The following is a 6,776-nucleotide window of genomic DNA, read 5'->3' on the forward strand; positions in this document are numbered from 1 at the left end:
TTCAAAATTTCCCAAATTAAAATGTAGGCAGCTTTTTTTTAAAATGTTCATTAAATATTGAGCGACCAAATGTGCTAGATTTGTCGCACTTTGTCCTTATGCACGACAAATTAGTTTCTTTTCATGGCGCATTATTCCCAAAATTAACCAAGAATTGGGTGGGTTTTTTTAAAATTCATTCAAATTGCACGACGAATATGGTGATCGCACAAAGTCCTTTGCATTATTAGTTCCAGAGAGCTTTTCTTTCTCTCATTTTCCAAAACTTCTCTCTCTCACTCAAACCCTCTTTCCCTACAACTTTCTCTCTCTCCCTCAAGCTCTCTTTCCCTCGAGTTCTCTTTCTCCCTGCAACTCTCTAGCTCCCTGTAACTCTCTCCCCCACGAACTCTCTCTCTATCTCAACTCTGAGGTAAATTTCCCTTTTTTTCTTCATTTGTTAATTATTTTAGTTGTATGGTATTTGTGGATTGATTATGTATTAGGGTATTAGGCATTAGGGGTTAGGGATTTAGGGATTTTGTCAATTTGGGGATTTCAAAATTGGGGATTTAGGGATTTTAGAAATAGGGAATTTAGGAATTTGGCAATTTGGGGATTAGGGCTCGAGGTGGGCGTCGGGGATGGGTGGTAGGGGTTGGGTTGGGGTGGAGGTGCCGTGAGGTTAGGGTTGGGTTAGGGTGGAGGTGCCGTGAGGTGAGGGTTAGGTAGGGGTGGAGGTGGTGCAGGGTGGTGGTTGGGTAGGGGTGGAGGTGGTGCAGGGTGGAGGTTGGGTAGGGTTTAATTAGTTTGTTATTTTTCTTTATTTTTTTGCAAATTTCATTTAAATGGGAATTTATTCAATTTGTTAATATGTTAACATATTAAATTAGTTAAATTGATTAAGTTGTTAACTTGATAATATTTTTTTTTTATTTTATTTTTTTGAATTTTGTAAGTTTAGGGTTTATTTGCTAATGTTAGGATTAACAATATTGTTCGATTAATTTGTTAAATTAGTTTACGATGTTCATATGTTAACTTTAAAATCATAAGTTTAGGATTTTAGCTTAATTTTTCAATTTTAGGATTAAGATTTTAGCTATAGGTATAATATTATTAATACAGGGTTAAAATAAAAAAGGATTTGGATGAAGTATTATTTCTCGGGATTAAATTGGTTAATTAGTTCAATTTGTTAATTTCTAAATCCTAGGTTTACAATTTTAATTTAATTTTATAAACTTAGATTAATATTTAGGTTATAGGTATAAATTTTAAAATTTTTGTATTACCTTTTTAATTTTAGGGTCGCTTTTACAATTTCATAAATTTTGTGTTAATTGTATAATTATAGGGTCCAATTTTTACTTTTTAAATTTTAGGACTTTGTATTGATTATATAAATTGGTATTAATAACATAGTTTTAAATGTTTGTCATTCAATTGGATTTTGTAGATGTCGCAGTTGATTAGGCAGCGTAAGTCAGTGAGTAGGTCCCCGCTGACATCTCCACCATCTATGACGACAGTCGCCATCGCTCCACCAGTACTAGCCTCGACATTGGAGCCTATCTTACCTTTGCCCCAGGCCCTGATGTCTATGGTGCTTGAGTCATCTACTTCTTCGGTGACTCATCCGTTACTGAGTGATAGGAGGATGAAAAGCTGCTGAAACCGCTAATGCCATCACTTTGAGAAGTGGTAAGGAAGTTGGAACTGACCCACAACCATCCAAATCAAGCCACAAGGAGGATTAAAAGCTGCTGAAAGAGGAGGAGGACAAAGGCAAAGCCATGGCAAAGGTGGAGCAACCATTGCCGCAGCCACTTAAAGCTCCTATGCCGTCCAACAAAGGTAAGTTAGGTCCAAATTCAATTGTTTCTAATGTTATTCCACCAAATGTGTCTTTCCCTTGCAGATTTTTGCTATCAAAGAAAGAAGAAAGTGACAAGGACATTCTTGAGACATTTAGAAAGGTGCAAGTCAATATCCATCTCCTTGATGCAATCAAACAAGTTCCAAAGTATGCCAAATTCTTGAAAGAACTTTGTACAATAAGGAAAAGGATTTCAAACAAGGAAGTGGTGCATGTAAGTGAAAATGTCTGTGCAATGTTACAAAGGAAATTGCCTCCTAAATGCAAAGATCCAGGTAGTTTCACTATCCCTTGTGTAATTGGTAATACAAGGTTTGAACATGCTATGTTAAACTTAGGTGCATCCATTAATGTTATGCCTTACTCTATTTATGCATCTATGAACTTAGGAGAGCTTAAAAATGATGGAGTTATTATTCAATTAGCTGATTGTTCTAATGTATATCCAAAAAGAGTTTTGGTGCAGGTTGATCATTTAATCCTTCTGGCTGATTTTTATGTGCTTGAAATGGAAGATTCGGCTCATTCTCCACCATTGCCACTCCTACTTGGAAGACCATTCATGAAAACAACCCAAACCAAGATTGATGTGGCCAAGGGAGCATTAACAATGGAGTTTGGTGGTGATATAATTAAATTCAATGTTTCTTAATCTATTAAGAATCTTAATGATGTTCACCCTTGTTTTGCCATTGATGTGAACAAAGATATAGGGCAGGAACAATCCACACCTATCAAGAAGGATGCATCTAGAATCACCATCGAAGATGGAATTGGAGTGGCTGCCCTAAAAACACCCAATTTGGCCGAGAGCACCACTAGTGATTTTGTTGACAGTGCTGCCACTTTTGAGCCTCCATCACAATGTGTTTGTAAGTCTCCAATCCCAATTCCAATTCCTATTTCAACTAATAGGTTGTTACCTTCTTTAATATAGGTTCCTAATCGAAATCAAGGTGGTGAGAAAGTTCATATTGACTTTAGGAAGCTCAACACCATAATCAGGGAGGATCACTATCCCCTTCCATTCATGAAGCCTTCTAATGAGTACTTTGAGGGGCAGGTTATGGAGAATGTACCCCTCCATGCTGTGGGCTCTAATGGAGCTTAAAAGAGAGGTATCGTCCGGCTGGAAGACGTTAAAGCAAGCATTTCTTGGAAGGCAACCCATGCATTTGAATAAAGAAGACCTAGGAATCTCTAACAATCCACAACCAGATTTGCATTCCTAAACCCTACTCTTTATTGCTTTTACTTTGCCATGATAGTCATATTTGTTAGTTGTTGTTTGATTGTTTGAGTGTGAATCTTTTGTTTGAAACATTGTGGACAATGTTTCGTTTAAGTATTGGGGTGGTGGGGGGGGGGGGGGAGAGGCGTAAACAAGCTGTTTTTGCATGATTTTCGTGGGATTTTATCACCTATGACTTCTAATGTTGTTTCTCACTGTTTTAAGTGTTTTTAGTGTGTTTTGAAGTGTTTTAATGTGTCATAAACATAAAATAAGAAAATTTGAAGAAAAAAATCGAAAAAGTTTTGAAAAACACCAAAAAGAGTCGTTTTAGAGTCATTTTTGAGTTTGTTTGTGTCTTAAGGTACCTTCTAACACAATGATGAGGACTTGGTTTTTAATTGTATGACTGTTAAAGAAAGTTACAAACATGGATGGAAGTTTGATTTGCTCTTTGGTTTATGATTAATTGTAGTTGTCGTTTACAAATTCACATGTAATCACAAGGGAAAAAAAAAAATCAGTTTTTGTAACATGTGATGTGAAATATTCTAACACTCAAATTAAAACCCTATGATTGTAGTATATGAAACTAGGGATCGTTTTAGGCCGGGGTTTAGAAGGGATACTAATCTACTGTAAACTGACTTAAAAACACAAAACTAAACTTAAAAACACTTAACTAGACTTATATGACTCAAACAAACTAAAAAGACTCAAAAAAGCACAAAACAATCAAATATACTCAAACTAGACTCTAAAAGGTGATTTGGATGAATTCTAACTTCACTTTGACTCAAAACACTTAAAAACATAAATTTGGATAGATTCTAACCAAAAGACACAACCAAGTAAAGGGGGATTGGATTTTGGACGAAATTAGGGAAAAAAATGGGTGATAAGGTAGCTAGAGGGTCCTTCTCCACACAGGACACACTTGCATACAAATTGACTTCCAGCTGCTTTTCCAATAAACCATGAACCTCAACACCCCAGCTTAACCGTGAACAACACTAATTAACCCTCAGATTTTCCTTAAGTCATTGAATTGGATGGAATACGCATCGGCAACCAAATTATTCTTCAATAGTTCCCTACATGAACAACATAATAGAGATACAATCAAAGATCATTAAGCTTTGTGAAATGATAAGCATTGACAAGACATTCGTAACTATGAAAAGCATGATACTCTTGCCATGAATTTACTTAACACGATCGTGACTAGCAACCTCCACTACTTATAAATATAAGTTCATAACGATTAGGTGAAACTCCCTTATATTTTAGCATCAAATTCATGCATGCAACCTAAGCGGGCCCTCTTAATCAACACACAAGAATAAGTTCTTAATCAAACAGTTAAGTAAATTGTATTCACAATTTACGAAATCACAACTGAAAGTAATCAATTCATATTGCAAATATAACCATGGTTTCAAAGTCTCCTCTAGCTAAAACAAGTTTAGCTCCTCATATTCGCAAAACAAAGATAATTAAACTTAAACATTAAAAACAAAGATAGAATACACCTAGAAACACTCCAGGTGGCTTCTCCTTCCTTCCTTGCTACGCACAATGGGGATTTGTGTGAATTTAGGCTCTTGAGGTGTGGTGGATGGTGTGGTGTGAAATTGTGGTAGAGGGTGGTGGTTTATGAGTGTTGCGGCATCATGTATTTATAGAGTGAAGGGAAGGCATGAAATTTGGGCTGAAAATGAGAGGAATTAGGACTCCAAATCACCAAAGAACAAGGACACTTTCAATCAGAATCCAAGGAGGACAAAGAATGGTCCTTGTGGCAGATTCTAGAACTTTTAGAAGGGTTACATGTAGCATAAACTTAGGGCATGAAAATAGGGCTTCTAAAACATGATATTTAGGTGATTTAATGTGCAAAGGAGTCCTCTTTGAAGCTGGAATTAAGGTAGGAAAAGATTAGGATAGGATAAGATAGGATACGGTTGGATAAGGTTTGGATAAGATAAGGAAATTTGGATAATATTCCTTCTTTGTAGCTGATTCCTTATCTTCCAAGTCTTCAATTTAATTCTTCCAGATGTTAGTCACTTTCCTAGCCTCTTTTGATCTTCAAATTCGTCCATCCACCTTGCTCCATGCATGTGCAATCCATTCCAAGCCCAAAACTGCTCTAAAATGCTCCAATTTGCACTTTCTTGCCAACTTTGTCAATTGAACATGAAAACACACGAAAATAGCTTAAAGCACTCTAACAAGTATAAATTAGCTATGTAAATGCAAGAAAACAAGCTAACTAAGTCGCATAAATATGCTCCTATCAAATTTCCCCACACTTAGCTTTTGCTAGTCCCCGAGCAAAACAAAACAAACAAAACATAACCTAGACCTTCCAATATTTACCTTAGGGATTTCCAATGCAACATGACATGTTAAAAATCACTACTCACATACATTTTAGCTATCCTTACTCTTGTGCATACACTTAACTGTAGTCACCACTTACTAGCTCGCATTTAATCAATTAAAATAACATTTTGAATGTAGTAACATGCCTTACAGAATCCCTCAATTCCTCACTGGATATACTCTCTATTTTCACACATATTTTGTGACTACACTCCCTACACTAGGTATATGTGCGAAGATTGATGTAAACATGTAGACTAGCACTCACATATGTATAATCAAAGAAGGCACTTTCTGGAATTATTAACATGTATATGTATATGATCTCATGAATGGAATGCCACTACTTAGACGCGAGAACCAAGGATACCATATGCTCAAACCAATTTTAAACTCCACATAATGAAACACATAATAATCAAGATCGAAGTCTAAGGGTTGTAATGGGGCTAGGGTATTGACTAACAAAGAAAGGTAAGGGTAAACAAAAATTCTTAAAGCAATAGTAAGCAAAGTAATGAAATAAACACTTAGAATTCTCTTTCAATGCAGAAATCAACTTTAAACACGAAGGGAAGATTCACACATCACTTAGGGCCAGATTCAAACTTTTGGACCCTTTCTTCAACAACCAATACTTGTGAGTTCATTCTCACTTATTTTCAACTCTTTTTTCTTTCTTTTGTCTACTTTTTCTTCCTTTTGCTTTCTCTTTCACGTTTCTTTTTTTTCGTGCCCTATTCTTTTTTCTTTGGCACACTAAACGTACATCCTCATAAGTTTCCATTGAAAAACCTTCCCCCACACTTGTTTTTCTACAAATTGAAGTTCACAATGAATTTCCTCTAAGTCATGCTCCACTATTCTTTAAGAACAAGGGTATGGATCGTCCTAATCTAGGCTAGGTAAGGATAATGTGGTTAACAAAGAAAATTAGGCTAACTAAGGCTCAAAGGGGTTAAACCTACAATATATATGCAAAGGGGTTAGGCTTTTTGGCTCTGGTTTAACTAAACAACTTCATCTTGTTTTATATTATGCACTCAATTTTATGCTTTGAATGAAACGGGCATGAGTTCTAGTATTTGGAACTATAGTGATGAAACACATTCTAAGTAGCAACCAAGCAAAGAATAATGAGATCATGCAACGACTTTAGAAAACAAAAACATCAAGATTAATAACTCTCCAAACAAAGTTTAGGCTCAAGTCTCTTAGGGTTGTAGCATTAGTTTGAGTTTCTTCCTTCAAGCATGTTACAAAAACTGATTTTTTCCTTTTTGTGATTACATGTGAATT

This window comes from the organism of the source record quoted next, unplaced genomic scaffold (genome assembly GCF_019419815.1).
Source record: "Pyrus x bretschneideri cultivar Hongxiangsu unplaced genomic scaffold, Pyrus_bretschneideri_v1 Contig70, whole genome shotgun sequence".
Lineage (NCBI taxonomy): Eukaryota > Viridiplantae > Streptophyta > Magnoliopsida > Rosales > Rosaceae > Pyrus > Pyrus x bretschneideri.